This window comes from Phascolarctos cinereus, unplaced genomic scaffold (genome assembly GCF_003287225.1).
Source record: "Phascolarctos cinereus isolate Bilbo 61053 unplaced genomic scaffold, phaCin_HiC Scaffold_1;HRSCAF=81, whole genome shotgun sequence".
Taxonomy (NCBI): domain Eukaryota; kingdom Metazoa; phylum Chordata; class Mammalia; order Diprotodontia; family Phascolarctidae; genus Phascolarctos; species Phascolarctos cinereus.
This window is the reverse complement of record NW_027555514.1, coordinates 159,073,076-159,092,425: the sequence shown is the minus strand read 5'-3', so window position 1 is coordinate 159,092,425 and position 19,350 is coordinate 159,073,076. Positions and strand designations below refer to the sequence as shown.

Here is a 19,350-nt window from a genome sequence, read left to right as displayed (position 1 = left end):
CCATGCTGGGAAGCAATTTGGAATTATGCAAACTGGGAAATAGCTAAACAAATTGAAGTACATTACAGTATGGAATATTACTGTGCTATAAAAAAAAGAATATGATAAATACGGAGACGTAGAAAAAACTTTACATGAACTGAAGCAAAATTAAGTACGCAGAGGCAAGAAAATGATATGTCCTATGACTACAGCAATCTAAAGGGAAAGAACACCAAGCATGAAATAGTAAAAAAATGAAGGCTCCTTAATTACAAAAAAAAAAAAAATCTTGGCCCTAAAGAAGAAATATGAGAAAGCATCTCACCCTCCTCTTTGCAGAGGTCTATTGATATGGAACACTGTTGGATTTTTTTGTCCTTTGATGTAAGAAGGAAAAGAAGGAAAGAAGAAAAAGTAAGGAATCTAAACTAAAAAAAGAAATAAAGATATTTGGGGGAAGGAGGAAGACATGATCCACAATCTTGCAACAGCTTGTAAGAATCAATCATTAACAAAAACAAACATCATAAAGGTTGATATCTTTCATTAGACTAGGAATCAGGAAGTCCAGGTCTTCCTCTTCAGTATGCCAACAATTTGCACTGTGGACTTTGGGAAAATCATTTGACGTATCTAAGACTCACTTAGTTTCCTTTCCTTACCCATCCCACAACATTGCAATGTGAAGATTAAATAAAATAATGGGCATAAAGCCACTTTGAAAATTGCTATACCTGCATAAGCATGATGATAATGATGATGATAAGGAGGAGGAGGAGGAGGAGGAGAATGATGATGATGATGATGATGATGCTTACTCCAAATGTAGAGAATCACGTGTCTCTTTTTACTTTTATTGGAGTGACAGAGAGGATGTCTCCTCCATAGTTGTTCCCCTTATCTCTTATTTTCAGTTGTTCATAAAAAATAAACAACCCTCACTGATTTATGGGTACATATGGCTATAGGATCATAGATTTAGAGCTGGAATTTTACAGATGAGAAAACTGAGGCCAGAAGAGATCCAGTGACTTGCCCATCATCACATATGGGAGGTGTGGCACATAAACCCTTTTTCCCTGATTTCAAAATCTATCATGCCACGTCAAGTCCCTGATAATGGAAATAAAAATAGAATTGTTTATTTTTCATCATTACTGATAGGGAAATTGTTTGAAAGAGATTACATAAAACAACTGATGGCATGAGGGTCCTTTCTGACTCGAAAGTTTTATATTCCTTACAAGAAAACCAAAATTTTATGGTATTAGTACTTTAGCTAGGAATTTTAAAAATGTGTCAAGATTCAAGCAAGCCAAACTTCTTTGAGCATGGTGGGGAACACCGTAGATACCACTTTGTTCCATTAGGACTCCAGCCCCTGCCTTCAGTACATAGTCCACAGAGTACTCAGTTCTTTTTTATGGATGTGACCTCAGTGTCCTTTTCGCCCTTGGGTACAAATCACTTACACAGCTTCAAAAAGCTCCTTTATTGCCTGCCTTGTATTCTTCACTTCATAAATCTTCTACTGGTGTCCTCTCCATGGAAGTCAGTGGCTGTTTCCTTCTTTCTTGCTATTTAAAAAGTTCCCCAATGGCTTGTCACCTGGATAAATTATGAATGACTTTCAGATGTGTACTCCCCATTAGTCTGAACGAGCCTGAGAAAGAAGACATAGTGGCTGTCTGGTTTTAGAGTTTGCCCTTTCTTCTGCTGAACATTCATCTGTAACTTGTTCTCTGCTGGATAACCATGACGGCGTTGAGCTCCACTGCAGAGAATCAACTGCTTGTATGGCTCTATGACTTTGAAGGAGAGCTGGTTCCCAAAGAGTTTGTGTGTTGAGTCATGTTATTCTTCTCCTCCCATTTGCTAATGGAAAATAATGCCTTGGAAAGAAAACAAGATAAGTACTTGGTCTTCAAATTCTCTTGTGCCCATTCACACTTTAGAAAAGGTTTGGTGTTTTGCTGGCTTTATTTTTTTTTAACATTTCCCAAATCCAAGATAAATTCCCTTCTGGATCCTGTTTTAACTCACTTTGGCTCTTACACGTCAAATTCTTTGTACTGATTAAAAATAATATGTTTTGGTAGAACCAGAATATCATGACACAATGGGATTTTTTTCTTTGTGTAATTTGTGTTTGTGTGTGTTTTTACTGTTTTTTAAAATGAACTTGATTTTTTTAAAAGAGCTAGCTGATAACCTTGGAGACCAAACCCTCTGTTTATGCAAAAACAGAAACAGTTCAGATGGTTGTCTTCTTCTTATTTCCTCTCTGCCATGCTAATTTTGCTTTACCACTCTGTTCAAGAGGGAACCACCCAACTCTTACCTTCAACTATCTCTACTGTGATGTGATAAAACACTTCTTCAGATGTGATAAAACACTTCTTGGTAGTCAGGTTTAGATACCAAGCAGTTGGGTGTTTTGGGTTTTTTTAAGTGCCTATAATTACAAGGCTAATTGTGTATACAAGATGGGTAGGCATCTCTTCTCAGGGCTCTGTTCTCTTGTAACCAGACTGCTAGTTTGAAAAGGATGAAGGCATTTCCAGTCAACCAAAATATTTATGAATTCATTAGCAATAATCATAGAATAATTGACAGTTATAGAATGCTTTATGTTTGCAGAGTGCTTTCTATGCATTATCTTATTTGAAACTCACAAATAACTGTGAGTGAAAATATTATTATTCCCATTTTTACAAATGAAGAAATTAATCGTCAAAAATGTGAAATGATTTGTCCAAAGTCACACCGTAAGTTGGAGAACTAAGACAAGAATCTAATTCTTTTGACTCCCAATCCAATGATCTTTCATCATCTAGCAAACATGAAAAAGAACAATAAAAATTTATATCCATGTAGTGCTTTGATATTTGCAAAGTATTTTCCTCACAACAGCTGCATGAGGTAGGTGGTACAACCATTGTCCTCATTTTACAAACGGAACTCATTACAAAATATCATAGCTTGCCATGGGTATGCTCCAAGGCTGTTTCACATTATCATTTTATAAGGCAAATAATCAAAGGTACAAAGAGTAGTGACTAGTTATGCCTGCAAATTTTATGGAACTTAAAACTGTCATCATGGGTATAAACCTCCTAATTTTTCAGTAGTATACCACAGTTCCTACTAAGAAAGAAAAATACTGTGCTGGGAGGAAAAAGACTTTTGAGGACCATTGAAATAGAGCAAGAGAAGAGATAACTAGCTGCCCTTACCTCAGGGCAATACACCAAAAGCTTCCCTCACTGTACAGGAATCTAGCATTTTACAAGGTTGAGATGTTCTTCATGATATTTTTCAACCTAGTGTTTTGCTGTTACTTGGCTAATTGCGGTTTGTGTTTTTTTAGATGCTGACCTATTAAGAAATGAAGAGTTTTATTTGGGTTCTGAAGGAAAAAGAGAAGTGAAGACAGGAATGCAATGAAAATTGATTCCGGGGGGGGGGAGTCAATCTAAATCTAGTCTGAGCAGAATTAGCAAATATGAAGGAAAAATCCAAAAAAATCATCTTTTTAAAAAGCCATAATTGTTTGAATTCTCCAGTGTTTTCTATTTTTGGCAAAACTGAATTAGAACTCAGCTAAAATATTGACAAAATCTTAACTACATGTTTGTGAACTAAACAATAACAAAATATACATTATATATAATAATATATATCTATATAATGTCTATATATACATTTATATACATACATACACACAGATATACACACACATACATATACACATATATGTATGTATGTGTGTGTATATATGTGTGTGTGTGTGTGTGTGTGTGTGTATGTGTATGTATATGTGTGTATATCCAGATCTTATAAGGAAACAGGCAAAAGAGAGGAAAAGCAATTTCACTTAGAGTAACCGTAATGGTGAGGTTTACCCAGCCTTAACCAAAAGCAGGCATAACGGTTTTATCTGAAAGCTGACTAGAAACACGAAGGGGAGAAAACATAAGGAGGAAGAGGTATAGTTGGCTAAGAGGCTTTCAGAGGTTCCAGTTGCTAAGGAAACCACTTCCTTTCTGTTCATGGTAGCTAACTCTTGAGTTATTCATACTACATAATACTACTGGGTTTAAGAAAAAAAGAAACTGCTCCCAAAGTCCAGGACTGTCATGGTAACACTAGGCAAGGCCCACTTTCCCTGGCAGTCACTAAAAGTTACAGGAGAAGAGGAGAGGGGAGTAGATGATCTTCTAAACTTTATTTTAAACAGCCTAAGTTGGTTCCCACCAACTCTGCCCCTCTTTCTATCTTCACCTACGTGTGAAATCATTTGTCTCTTTAACAAATATTTGTTGGGATATATTTGTGTATACATACATATTTACATGTGTATGTATATGGGACTATGCTATATGCTATCAAACATTGTCCCTGACTCCAATAAGCTTATAACCAATATTGGACATGTAATAAAATATGATATATGACAAATTCTAAGAGAGTAGTACAAAGCACCATAGGAGATCAGAGGACAAGAAAGAGAGAAATTACTTTTGATTGTAATGATCAGGGGAGTTTTCATGGAGGAGTTGGGCCTTGAAGAATCAGTAGAGTTTTGGTGATAATATAGTAGAATTCAGTAAAATATAGGTGAGAATGTGGAAAGGGCATTTTAGGGAGAAGATATGAGCAAATGGATATGGATAGGAAAAGGAAAAGTATTCGAAGAAAACCAAGTAGTCCAGTATGTATGCAGCACACCAGGTGTGAGAGCATTTGGAGATTAAGGTCAAAATTATAGACTGGGGCTATATTGTTCAAGGTTTAAATAAAGTAGCATCCAATAGGCCATAGGCAGCCAATGAAAGTTTCAAAGGAAGCAAGTGAGACTATGAAGGTGACATTTTAGAAGATTAATCTGGTAATTGTGTGCAGGATAGATAGGGTAAGGAGATACCGGAATCAGGCTGACCTATCTTAATAAGTCTAATAGGTTATCTTAAAAGTCTCTATGCGAACTAATGTGGTAGAAATAGAAAGGAAGAGATGGGAGAGGAATGCAAAGAAAGAAATGATAGGATTTGGTGACACTTATTGTTATCCCCATTTTACAGAAGAAAATAAGGTTAAGAACTACTATGTGATGGGCTGGATACAATACAGCTAATTTTTGTCAGGGCTAAGATTCAAAACCAGGTGTTCGACTCTAGGTCCAGTGCACTTTTCACAACACTTTGATTCGTAGTCCGTGGTCCCATCAAATTTAAGGATTAAGTAGAAAGCTTTGAAATGAAACTATACTTACATATCCTTTATTTTCTACTCACAAATCCACCTACTAATACAACATTACAATAATAGTGCTCTGGCCACCATCATAATTTTCCTCCAACCCTAGTGTTGGACTTTAGTCCTGAGTTCCCTGTCTCTGACAGGTGAAGTTTCCCCTTGCTCTAAACTAGGCCTTCTCCACGCAATGTTCCAAAGAGGTGTCCATACCCGCCATCCTTTCTTTTCATTGCTGTGGTTCAGTCACTTTCATTTGTGTCTGACCCCATACAGGTTTTGTTGGGGGGTTTTTTGGCAAAGATACTGGAGGGGTTTGCCATTTCCTTCTCAGCTCATTTTACAGATGAGGAAACTAAGGCAAACAAAGTTAAGTGACTTGTTCAGGGTCACACAGCTAGTAACTGTCTGAGGCCAGATCTGAACTCAGGAAACTGAGTCTACCTGACTCTAGGCCCCACACATTACCCACTGTGACACCTAGCTGCTCCTCCATACTTTCTAGCTTCCCTTTATATATATCTTTCCCCCCCACTAGAATGTAAACTCCTAGAGGACAGAGAGTATCTTGCTTGCTTATATCTGTATCCACAAGTCTCAGCTTAGTTTCTGGTACATAGTAAGCACCTAATATCTATTTATCTATCAAACAAATATAATGTAATAAAAGAAATAGAATACAATGGGATTGAACTACAATAAAAGACATTCTATTAAGTTATGTATTATACCATCATGTCATATCATGTTATATTATATTGTATTATGTTGTATAATCCAGTAAACATTTATTAAGTGCCTACTACATGCTAGGTACTGTGCTAAGCACTGGAGATACAATTAACAATAAGACAGACTGTCCCTGCCTTCAAGAAGCTTACAATCTAAAGGGGGAGACAATACACCAAAGGAAGCAGGAAAGGGGTGGAGGAAGGGACACAAAGAGCTACTTGGTACAGGGGCATCTATAAAGGAAGGCATTGGGAAGAGTTTGGTACTCTGCCCTCCAGCCCTCCAAACAGAGGGGAGAGGAGGCTGTGGGAGATGGTGTCAGTCAAGGCTTGAGTTAGCATCATGGCGGTAAATTTGAGGACTAGATTTTATTTTTCTCTTCCCTCATTTATTCTATCATTTAAAAAAACTAGGATAATTAACTCTCTTGTCTCATGTAGCTTCGTTTATGATTTCTTAAGATAGAGCTTGGTAAAAACAGCCTTTGACAAAGCCCATTGGAATTCAAATGGAACTGCCTGATCATGCCTTAAACCCAAATCACCCTGGCTCTCGTAATAGGTCCCAGCCCAAGCCTCCTTGGTCATTGGTTGGGTTTGGATGTCTCAGAGTGAGTATAAATAGCAATTGCTTCTGTTCTGGCCAGAAACTCTAAGGTTCTTCCCCTCCCAGCTTGATTTTTTTTTTTTTAGTAAGCTAACTAGACCATCTTTTGCCTCATTTCTTACCCAGTCGTAAATCACTTAATGGGTATTGCCTTAGACAAATTGAGACCCAGGAAAGATCTTAACTTTAAAAGGTCAAGGTCTCCCCCTGCGTCTGGGGACATCTCCAGTCATCCTGACCTATGTCTTGCCAATGGACTCAGAAGACCCTGGAGGAAAAATGAGGCTGATGACTTTGCACAGCCCTGCCTCACTTAAATCCAACTCGCAAGTCAAGACATCACCCCCCCCCAATATCCTTGGTCCTCTTGGAGGACAAATAACAACAACAACAACAACTGGCTGATCTGAGCAAGTCACTTAGATACCCTTAGCAACTATTTAAGACTATAAGTTGCAGAGCAAATGGTGAACTGCATTGGTGGAGGAAGTTTTTTTTTTTTGGCGGGGGGAGAGTTTCCTACACTGAAGAGATTACAGGTTTAATCTAAATATATGACATGACATGACATGACATGACATGACATGACATGACATGACGTGACGTGACATGATGTGACATGACACGACACGACACAACACAACACAACATAATTATAATATAATATAATATAATGTAATGTAATGTAATGTAATGTAATATAATATAGCATAGCATAGCATAGCATAGCATAATATGATATGATATAGAGGCACGCCGGCCTCGCTGGTGGCCTTCCCAGCCTGCCCCTCGGCCCGTTGGTCTTTCCTGGGTGGGCCGGTGTTCGGTAGGGTGCCAGCATGGGAGTCGACATCCACCATAATAAGGGCCAGAAAGTCTGGCGCAAGGAGCCCAAGAGCCAGGACATCTACCTGTGGCTGCTGGTCAAGCTCTACTGGTTCCTGGCCCACAGAACCAACTCGACTTTCAACAAGGTTGTCCTGAAAAGGCTGTTCATGAGCTGGCCCCACCGGCCTCCTCTCTCCCTGTCCCGAATGATCAGGAAAAGGAAGCTGCCCGGCAGGGAGAACAAGACAGCTGTGGTTGTTGGGACCATGACGGATGATGTGAGGATCCAGGTGTCCCCAAGCTGAAGGCGTGTGCCCTGTGTGTTACTAGCAATGCCCGGAATCACATCCTCAAGGCTGGTGGGAAGATTCTTACCTTTGACCAGCTGGCCATGAGCTCACCCAAGGGCCGGGGCACTGTCTTGCTGTCTGGTCCCTGGAAGGGCCGTGAGGTATACAGGCATTTTGGGAAGGCACCGGGCACTCCACACATACCAAACCACACGTCCGATCCAAGGGCAGAAAGGTCCAGTGCACCAGGGGCCGCCGTGCCAGCCAGGGCAACAAAAACTAACTCCCTCCTTGTTATATTAAAGATTTTTGGACAACAAAAAACAAACAAACTAATTAATTAATTAATTGAAAATATAATATGATATGATGTGATGTGATGTGATGTGAGGTAATGTGATATAATATGATATGACACATTTGTTTTTACCAGTGATTTCATTGGTATTGTAAGGAACTTAATGTCTCTATAACCCTATCAGTCATAATAGAGAACTGGTCTCTGATTCAAGAAGGCCTGGCTTCAAGTCTCGCCTCTATAACCTATTGGTTGTGTGACCCTAGACAAGTCACTTACCTGTCTCAATAATTTGCCAGGCAATTCCTCGAGTTGCAACTGTACATTGCTGAGAAGGTGATGATCTGTACTGAATAGTAGCATGCAATGGAAAGAGCCCTGAACTTAGAGTTGTGGAACCTGAATTTGTAATCCCAGCCTTACTACCTACTACCTTTGTGATCTTGGACAAATTATCTAACTTCCCTGGATCTCAGTTTCTTTAGCTATAAAATGGGAGGACTGGACTAGCTGAATTCAGAGGTCCCTTCTAGCTCTATGATGCTATGAAGTTATAAACAGCTACCAATCTGCATCATTGGAGGGATTTTCCATAAGGGGGGACAAGTGTAGACCCCTCTCCAACATATTTATTTGTTATTGTTGTTGAGTCATTTCAGTTGTGTCCAACTCTTCATGACCCCCGTTTTGGGGTTTTCTTGGCAAAAACATTGGAGTGGTTTGCCATTTCCTTCTCCAGCTTATTTTACAGATGAGGAAACTGAGGCAAGCAGGGTTAAATGACTTGCCCTGGGTCACACAGCTAGTAAGTGTCTGAGACTGGATCTAAACTCATGAACATGTGTCTTCCTGATTTCAAGCTCCGTGCTCCATCCACTGTGCCACCTCACTGTCCCAACATATGTATATATAGATACATATATGTATATGTTGGGACAGTTAGAACACAACTCTACCTACATGCATACCACTTATTTTGTTGCTGGGGAAGCTCCAAGAATCTTGCCATTTATTTCAGCGCTTCACTAGGTCCCTACTATTCCCCAGCTTGCTTCTACTGGATCTTGGCCATGACCAATATATTCAGTTATCTCCATTAACCATTAACCATTAGCCACTTTCTTTTTCCACCCAAGCAAGACCTTTTCCCATGATTATCAAGTGTTTGAAAGATTTCAGATCTGAAGCTGTAACACTGTGTGCTGAGATGACCATCCTATTTCCTCCAACTTGGTTACAACATCAGTGCCAGGAAGAATACAGACAAGTCTCTTTCCACATTTTCCTGGATGTTCTTTCTTATATTTCTACTTATCAGTGGGCTCCGTGAAAAGAATAGTTTCTTCAATTTGGAACTATGCCCAAAGGGCTACAAAAATGTGCATACCCTTTGATCCAGCAATAGCACTTCTAGGGCTATATCCCAAAGAGATCAAACAAATGGGAAAAGGACCCACATGTACAAAAATATTCATAGCAGCTCTTTGTGTGGTGGCAAAGAATTGGAAATTGAGAGGATGCCCATCAATTGGGGAATGGCTGAGCAAGTTGTGGTATATGAATGTAATGGAATACTATTGTGCTATAAGAAATGATGAACAGGCTGACTTCAGAAAAACCTGGAAAGCCTTATATGGTCTGATGCTAAGTGAAGTGAGCAGAACCCAGAGGACTTTGTATACAATAGCAGCCACATTATACAATGACTAAGAATGTTAAACTGAACCCTTCTCAGCATTACGAGGATCTAAGACATCTCCAGAGGCCTCAGGATGGAAAATGCCGTCCACATCCAAAGAAAGAACTATGGAAGTCGAATTGCTATCACTTATTTTTACCTTAAGTTGATTTTTGTTTCATCTTTCTGATGGTTCCTCCTATTGGTTTTAATTTTTTACTTACAACTTCACTAATGTGAAAATATGTTTAATGGGTATGTAAATGTAAAGCCTATGTCAGATTGTGCACCGTCTTGGGGGGAGTGGGGGGGGGAGAAAAAGGGAGAAAAATTTTTCAACTCAAAAGCATATGGAAAAAAAAATTAAATTTAAATTTAATTAAATTTTAAAAAAAGAAAAAGACAAGAATAGGTTCTTGTAGCCAGAAGTCTCTATATTTTCTGGCTACTTCCATGCATTTCTTAGAGATTCTTAGAGCTAATCACTCTGTCCCTTTGAATATTTTACTTGAATATTTATTTGAGTAATATTTTAAATCCTTCCCCCCAGTAGGTAGGTTAGGGTTATTGAAGCATTGGGACAGCCAGGTGGCTCAGTAGATAGAGCACCAGGCCTGGAGTCAGGAAGACCTGAGTTCCAAACTGGCCTCAGACATTTACTAACTATGGGACCCTGGTCAAGTCATTTAACCCTGTTTGCCTCAGTTTCCTCATCTATAGAACTAGCTAGAGAAGGAAATGGCAAACCACTCCAATATATTTGCCAAGAAAACCCCAAAGGGTGTCAAAAAGAGTTGGATGTGACCCAACATTGAAGCATTCCTCAAGACTTGTTTGGTTCAGGGGAGTAAGAGCTCAGATGGTCGTCATCATTTCCTCAGTGCCTAAGGACAAAGTAGCCACAAGGAGCTGGAGGGCTTCTGAAATTCTTGGCTAGTGAATTGCAGGGAGAGTTTTATACACCTGTCTTTATTGACTATCTTCCTGCAAAACTAAGTAAATCTTTTTTTTGACTGCTAAATGACTTACTAGAGTCTTAGCTTTGTTTCAATAGAAAACCTAAATCATCAGGGTACTGGCCTGACTCAGGACAATCCCAGAACAGCCTCTAATGGAATCTCTAGAATATATATATATAATGTGTATGTGTGTGTGTGAATAAATGCATAATATATAGGTTATATATAATGTTTGCATATATTATTAACATATGTGTGTATATTTATATATGTAAATATATGCAGATTGGCATAGATTACTGACATGTGCGTATATTTATATATGTAAATACGCATGTGTGTTAATATACGCAAACAGTATGTACATATATACATAAATGTACATGGCTTACACATATAGGTATTTGCATGTATGTCTACACATGCATGTACATGGTATATACATATGTATATAGCCTGTCCATATATGTGTATATGGTATTATGTTTGTGAGTGTGCATGTGTATATTGTGTGTATCAGATACGTATTATATATGTATCACATGTACCCAGAATCTCCATTTTATAAATTATGAAAACTGCTGTACTCCTATGCAAAGGAGGGGAATTCTGTCCTCTGCACAAACCTGTAGGAGTAATTATGTCCAAAAATTTACAACAGTCAACTCTCCAGAAAAAAAAGAAACAAAAATAGACTAGATCTAAAATCTCACTGATATAAAGCCAGACCCTCAAATCAGAAGAATACCACAAATGAGAACCCTTTTAGTGCTGTATTTCTCAGAGGCTCAAATCTTACTTCAGAAGTTCATACTAAAAAATATTCTGCTCTTAGAGGGAATTTAAAACCAAGGGTAGGAAGTCAATGAGGACTTTATAGATGGTACAGCCAGGCACGAGGTACCAGATGTTTTATGCTCACTTGTAAGCAAAGAATAGTTAAGACAACTCCTTCCAGAGAATGATAAGTACAAAAGGAGAAAATGGATGAGGCTGATAGAATAAAAAAACAGTAAATTACAAGTGGTTAAAAAGCACAGAAAGATAAAGCTATCTACAGGAACTAGGACACTTGAATATTTTCTTTTAATCCTTCCCCCACCTTAAAAAAAAAAAGCTGATACGATTCCCTATTTTGAATTCTCAGGTTCTGGAGAGAGGATAACATAGACCCCTGGTTAGCAGAACCTTGGCAGGGAGAGACCATCTCTGAGGTAAAGAGGCATGTCCCAAAGTCCCAATCTAGTACGACAAACAAGAAGCCCTGCCAAATCTAGACAGAATTCGTAGGCTAACCAAATCCAAGGGAAGAGGCTTGGGTGAGTTGGGACAGTCCAGTGCACTGCGGAGGGGTCAGCACCAAATCAAGGATGCACAACAAAGGGAAGCAATTGTCATCGGCAATAAATAGGCTAACAAACCAACCAACTGGGGGGAAAATGTCAGGCTGTGGGAATACAGACAAAAATGGGCCCTCAAGAAGCTTACAATCTGTCAGGGGATGTAATGTGTACACATGCAAAGACGTACAAAATAAATGCTGGGTAATTTGGGTAGGGAAGCATTAGCACATGGGACATCAGGAATGGTCTCATAACATTTGGTATGTCCATTTGGTGTGTCCATTCTGACATGGCTTTTGAGCTGAGCTTTGAAGCGAACTAGAAATTTTAAGAGGCAGAGATTAGGAGAAAGATATTTCAGGCATTAGGGACAGCCAGTGCAGAGACAGACCGACAGGAAATGGAAATGTTGCGTGTGTCAATTTAACTGGCCAGTTTAGCTGGACTGTAGAGTATTTGAAGGGGAATGATGGTAGATCGGAGGCAGGTTACGAAGGGTTCTAAATGTGGAACAAAGGGGTTTGTATCTTATCCTAAAGATTGCTCTTGTTGAATTGTTTTCAGTTGTGTCCAGCTCTTAGTGACCCCATTTGGGGTTTTCTTGGCAAAGATACTGGAACAGTTTGCCATTTCCTTCTCCAGCTCATTTTACAGATGAGGAAAATGAGGCAAACAGGGTTAAGTGACTTGCCCAGGGTCTCACAGATAATGAGTATCTGAGGCTGGATTAGAACTCAGTTCTTCCTGACTCCAGGCATGGCACTCTATCTACTGTGCCACCTAGCAGCCCTTATGCTAGGGATAAAAGGGAGCGACTTGAATTTAATAGAGAAAAAAAGTCATGTGGTCAGATCTGTGCTTTAGGAGTATCCCTTTGGTAGATGTGAGGAAGATGGATTGGAGATGAGGGAGACTTGAGGAAGAGAAGTGGACAGTTTATCTCAAGCAACGTGGGAGGCAGCATATTCCAATGCAAAGGGTAGTGCACCAAGAGACAGAGGATGTAGGGTTGAGTTCTGGCTTTGAGATTTAATATCTTTGTGTCCATGGGCATGACTATATCTAAATCTCTCTTCCTACACAGAAAAAAATAACAACTTGGTGTTACTTAAGTTAATTGAAGATTGTGAAATGTTTTGAAACTCAGAACGATTCTTAGGTGTCAGACTATGTCACCTCGGTTTCATCAGCTGTAACATAAAGGGCAGTTAGGTGGCACAGTGGATGGAGTGCCAGGCCTGAAGTTAGGAAGACTGGAGTTCCAGTTTGGTGTCTGATACTTATCAGCTCTGTGACCCTGGGCAAGTCACTTAACCCTGTTTATCTCAGTTTCCTCATCTGTAAAATGAGCTGGAGAAGGAAATACAAACCACTCCAGTATCTCTGCCAAGAAAACCCCAAATGGGATCAACAGAGAGTCAGACAGAATTGAAAAAGGCAACAACAACAACATAAAGGAGTTGGACTAGATCAGCCCTTTACAACCTGTGGCCCTCAGGCCACTTACAGCCAGCCCACAGATGCCAAAGGATTTCAGGCAGCCCACAAAAAATGCAGAGGATGTTCCACATTTTTCTCAGACAGCCCGAAAACCTACAGGCTGCAGGTTGCGCAGGCCTGGACTAAATAAACGTTAAGGTCTCTTTCAACTCTAAATCCAATGAACTTGTCTGATATCAGACTTCTTTTGTTCCTATAGCATGCTAGAGTCAAAGGACCTGGGTAGAAGTCTTCCCTTGCTACCTTCCAGCTCCTTGTCTGTCTGTCTTTAGTTACGCCCCCTTGTTTCTCCACTGCTTTGGCCTTCCACGGTTCCAAATACCTTACAATCATATTGTCCTGTCCTCATAGTTCATTTTTGGATACGCAGCCTTGAAAGTAATCCCAACAGAGAATACAGAAACGCCTCCATCACAGCTCAAAGAAGTCACAAGCTGGATTTGAATAAGTGCTGGGGCTAAGCAGGCAAAATTCAAAACTGTGGCATTCACACAGAAGCTGGGAGTGGACCTTTGTAGGCTTGGCAATGACTTGGCACAGCCTTGATACGTTTCTTCCTTCCTACTCAGGGGAAGCAGAGGGCACTTTGTTCTTTTTGCGGGTTTCTCCTTGGAATGCAAGGTTTAAATTTTCTATGATTCTGTAATATTGGAGTCCTGCTTGATCAAAATCAATCTAAAAGCTGCCAGGCACAGAGCCAGGTGAATAAATGCATACAAAGGGAATTGTACCTTATCAGTTTTGCCTACTCTGAACAAAAATACATGCCCTTTCCTCTACTTAACGCCCAAGATCAGTGCCCTGAACTCTTTTGCTTCAAGATGGAAGAGCTGAAGAAGGAAACTATTTGCCCGGCTGCTTTCTCTGGCCCGTGTGTTTTCCTGTTTGACAATGGTATAAACAGAACCATACTCCTAACCACACCCAGTCATGACTTAGTTTGGCATCTAGGCATCATTCTGAGTTTCAAAATATTTTGCAATCCTCAGTTAACTAAAGTAATACAAAGTTGTTATTTTTCTTTTGCATAGGAAGAGTGATTTAGATATAAAGATAAAAATGAAATAAATTTTTCCCTCAAGGAACTTAAATTCTACTGGGACTATTTGCTCATAGAGATCCTATAACGCAACCCTCCCATCTCATAGATAAAGTTCAGAGAGGCAGAGTCATATAGACAGCTAGAAGTAGCAGAGCCAGGATCTGAACTCAGGTCTTCTAGGTCCCAGTTCTTTCTACATCATAGCTCAATTTCTGGTCATCAGTCAATCAATAAACATTTATTAAGCACCTACTTAGTACCCATCACTCTGCTAAGCTCTAGAGATACAAAGAAAAGTAAAAGATAGTCCCTCCCCTTGAGGAGTGCAAATTAATGAGGGGAACAACATGCAGATTCTTTACTGTTTCCACAGCATTGACAATAGTCTTACAGTCTGTTTCTGATTATTACAGAGAATATGATATTGCTTGCAATATTCTAAGCATTTGTGGGGTAAGTCATTACATCTAGTTTTGCTTTCACTGGAAAGGATATTTTTGAAATCATAATCTATTTCACATTTCTCATTTCATTACAAGTAGCTACAATTGCTCAAACGACTTTGTAGAATTATCTACTATTTTCTGGAGATTTGAATCTACTAAGTAGAGTATCTGAACTACTGATCATTTCTCTTAAATGTTACACTTAGGAAACCAGATTTCATCAGCGTTCTATCATGGTACTTTTATTTTTAGCGTAGCTATTATCTCCACGGGCAATATGCTGAACAGTTAAGGAGGGGGGCTATTATCTCAGATGCCCTAAACTGGAAGTTAGACATGTCTGTAGCCCTAATTGTCAGTAATAGGGCTAAGCCTGAGAGCACTACAAACATAAGAAGCCTTTGGAGACAGCATGCCATAGCGCAGGGGTGGGGAGCCTGCAGCCTCGAGGCTACATGTGGCCTTCTAGGGCCTTGGGTGTGGCCTTTTGACCAGGTCCAAGTTTTACAGAACAAATCCTTTTATTCAAGGCATTTGTTTTGTGAGGTTTGGATTCAGTCAAAGGACCACACTTCAGGACCTAGAGGGCCTCACATGGCCTCGAGGGCGCAGGTTCCCCATCCCTACCATAATGGATAGGAGGAAGACCTGGATTCAAGTCTGACCTCAGAGACTTATTCACTAGGTGATCTTGGGCAAGTCACTTTCATTTTTTGCAACTCAATCTCTTCATCTATAGGACCAGTGGCTGAAATAGATTAGATGGCCTCTAAATCTATGAACCTTGGAAAGAAGGAAAGAAAAAGAGGGGGACTGGGAAAGGGGAAAGAGGAAGAAAGAGAGGGGGGAAGGAAGGAAGGAAAGAAGAAACAAAGGAAGGAATGAAGGAAAAATGGAAAAGGGGATAATAGAATGGTAAAAGAAAATGGAATGCAAAATAAGAAGAAAAAAGGAGAAGAGATATGGCAAGGAAAAGGGAGAGATGAAGTAAGTTTGAGACAGGATAAGAAGTGCTAGATGGCTGACATCATTAGATTTTATGTACTACTCAGTAGTACTGGGAGTGTTTGTATACTTTCTTAGTGTAAGTGATAAAAAGGAAAACTCCCATGCAGTCAGCAAGTTTGACAAAACTACCAACCCACAGGTCTCATGTTAGCACCCTTACATTGGAACTTAAGTCTGGGAGGTGGTAGGATTCTGATCCTAGCCAAGACATAGCCAAGAAAGGCATGTGATCTTAATAATTGCATCAGTAGTCTGGAAAGGTATTAGGATAACAAGCAAACAGGGATGGTGGGGGGAAAGGGCAAATTTAGTGATTAGATTTCCCAGTAGATGTGCACAGATGTGGTATTAGAAGATCTGTCAACAGTCAAGAGGCTGACATCCAAGCAAGCAGCTAGTCAAAGTCAAGGAAGTCTGGCAGCTGCTGAGCGTTCTGGAGGATAGAAAGGCATATCAAGGAGTCTGAATGCAGGTGATAGCTGAAGATCCCACCAGAGGAGCTTAGAAGCCGGGACCCCACCACAGGCACAGGACTTTAGTTCCTGGGAAGACTGGACAGAAAAAGGTTTCACTTCAGTTCCAAGGACTCAGACATGTAAGGACAAGATAAGGTCCTAGTTATTGGGAAAAGAACCAAGACTGGGGTTTGATTCTAAGGGATGTAAGGAACAAAAAAAGCCCATGGTAGGAGGTCAGAGCAGGACTAACTATAAGATAAGATCTATTTTGATACAACGCTGCCTAAGTTATGCTGCCATCCAGGGACCTTATATTTGGAACCCATGACAATACTGAAACTGCAGGCCAAATGAGGTAGTGTAAAGCAATTTTGTGGAGAGACGAAATAGACTGCTAAATATTGACCTCTTTGACTTCCTTTAAGTCCCAGCTAAAACCCCACCTTCCATAACCCCTCTTAATTCCAGTGCCTTCCCTCTGCTAATTATTTCCTATTTATACCACATATAGTTTGCTTTGCACATATTTGTTTGCAAGTGGTTGTCCCTATTAGATTGTAAGCTCCTTAAAGGGATTGTCTTTTTGCCTCTTTTTGAATCTTCAGTGCTTAACACAGTGATTGGCAAATAACAGGTACTTAATCAATGTTTATTGATTGACTAAGTCTAGAAGGCACCCCCAGCTCCCTTGAGACAGGCCCTTCATAGAAATGTCCTTTGTCCTTGCCTCTACCTCTTAGAACTCCTAGTTTCTTTCAAAACTCAGCTTAAACACCACCTCCTGCAGGAAACCTGTCCTGATATGTCCCCCAGCTGCTGGCATCTTCCCCTCTAAGCTTATCTTGTGCCTACTTTGTATATCTACCAATATACATGTTTTGTCTTGTATTAGGATGTGAGCTCCTGGAGGACAGAAGTTGTTTCATTTTTGATTCCACTCGAGTACTCAAGATATGACAGACATTGGGGTAGGAACTGGAGATATAGATACTCGTGAATATTGAGGTACATAGTAGGCATGACACATATAACAAACAAAAAATTAGTGAAGAACATCAAAGAAGAAGCAAAATAAAAGATGTCATCAAGGAATTATACAATAGGAAGAGAAAATGGCTGGCCAAATGGTAAGGGCAAGGACAGCCAGAGTGCTCGACTAGTATCCTCAAGATATCAGGAGTAAACAAGGAAAGACTTCAGGATAATCAGTGGATCCCCTGTTGCAAACTCATGGGAGGTCATGGTCAAGATCACACAAGATGGACAGGCATGGATGGCTTGCACTCTCTATCATTGGAAGGAACTTGAAAATTAATAAGATCACATGTCCATTTGAGTATTTTCAGTGCCTGACTCATTATAGACACTTAAATGCTTGTTGATTGAACCTCCCCATGTAATACAAAATAGGATGTAACATAAATTGAATAGAAAATCAGGGAACAATCTGGTGTGAGGCCTTTATTCATACCCGAGGCCACTATCTTTCTCCATTCAAAATCATCTCCCCTGTTGATCCTGAAAGTGACGGCTGATGTAGTTGGAAGAGAGTAGATAGGGGCATTCACCTACTAGCCCAAAGTGTTCTAAGATGTAAGATTGTGTTCCTTTTATACACTCCTCTGTAACAATGTGGGACAGTGGAAAGAGTGATGGATTTAGAATGAAGAGTGATCTGTACTTGAATGCCAGCTCTGAAAATCATTAGCTATAGTGCCCTGGGAAAGTCGGAGAGCTTCTCTGAGGCTTGCTTTTGACTAAAGCAATGACATCACAGGGTGATGTTTTGACTTGCGTGTGAATTGGATTTAAATGAGGCAGAGTTTCTCTATGAAGAGCCTCACTCTCTTTTCCAGTCATCTAACTCCAGTGGCAAGACAAAACTCAGGATGACCAGTGATGGCCCAGGATGCAGTGGGTGACCTTGGCATCCTCAATGTCTAAATTCAAAGCATTCCACAGCACTTGCTTCAGCTACCTTCATGGTCATTGAAACATATTGTTCTTATCTGACCATTCCACCAGGGGGCAAGTGGAGGGAAGTCTTCACATGTTTGGGGTACAGATACCTCTAACTTATTGACAGATTTGAGGCCTGTCAGTTATCCTCAACCTGGCTTAACCCATCTGCTCCCCAGTACTGTAGGAGAGGCAGCATTAAGCAAAGGACCAGCCACAGTTGTCCTCTCCTAAGTGCCCGCTGCAGTTTATTAGATTGGAGAAGCTGGAGGATGGATGGCTTTGGGGGAAGGAAAGGTCAGATTAGAAAGCTTTACTGAGCACAGTGTTCTCTGGTGTTTTTCTGGCCTCCTAGGTGTCCTTCTCCCCATCCTTGGTACGTGCTTATACAGAAACAAAGCAGTCCTGGCCTGGTGGTTTTACCAGGGTGTATCCACTGAGGATGGTACATCTTCTTGGAGCCACAGGTGAGAGCTGGCTGAAAGGTAGACACCAAAGATGGATGAGCAGCCCTGAAAAGGGCTCAGCAAGCCCTCATACTAGAGGTGCTAGTCCTCCCTTAACACCCCACATACTCCTATTTCCCATTAGCTTGGTACACTTAATGGAAAGTACACTGGCTTTGGAGTCAGAAGGCTGGTGTGGTAGAAGTGATATTTGTTTTAGGTAGGCTGGACTGGTCCTTCAAGGGAGGTCATTTTACTTCCTTGCTGCCTGAGGCATAAAGGTCTGGTCCACGGGGAGTTGGTATCAGATATTTTAACAGAAGTCTTACTGCTAGAATTTCTGTGTTGATTTTGAGGAAGGAACTGAGAACTGTTTGATCTTAACCTTGTGTCCTTTTGAATTTAACCTTTTAATCTCCAGTGTGACCCTGAATAAGTCACTTACCCTTTCAATTTTCTTATCTGTGAACTGAAGGGACTGGACAAGATGACCTCTAAAGGCATGGCTCTAAATTATAA

The 19,350-nt window shown here is 40.2% G+C and overlaps 1 pseudogene; it reads left to right on the top strand.

The window, feature by feature from the left end:
• Positions 1-7,415: 7,415 nt before the first annotated feature.
• On the top strand, positions 7,416-7,977 carry LOC110217369 (large ribosomal subunit protein eL18 pseudogene; annotated as a pseudogene).
• The last annotated feature ends 11,373 nt before the right edge of the window (positions 7,978-19,350 follow it).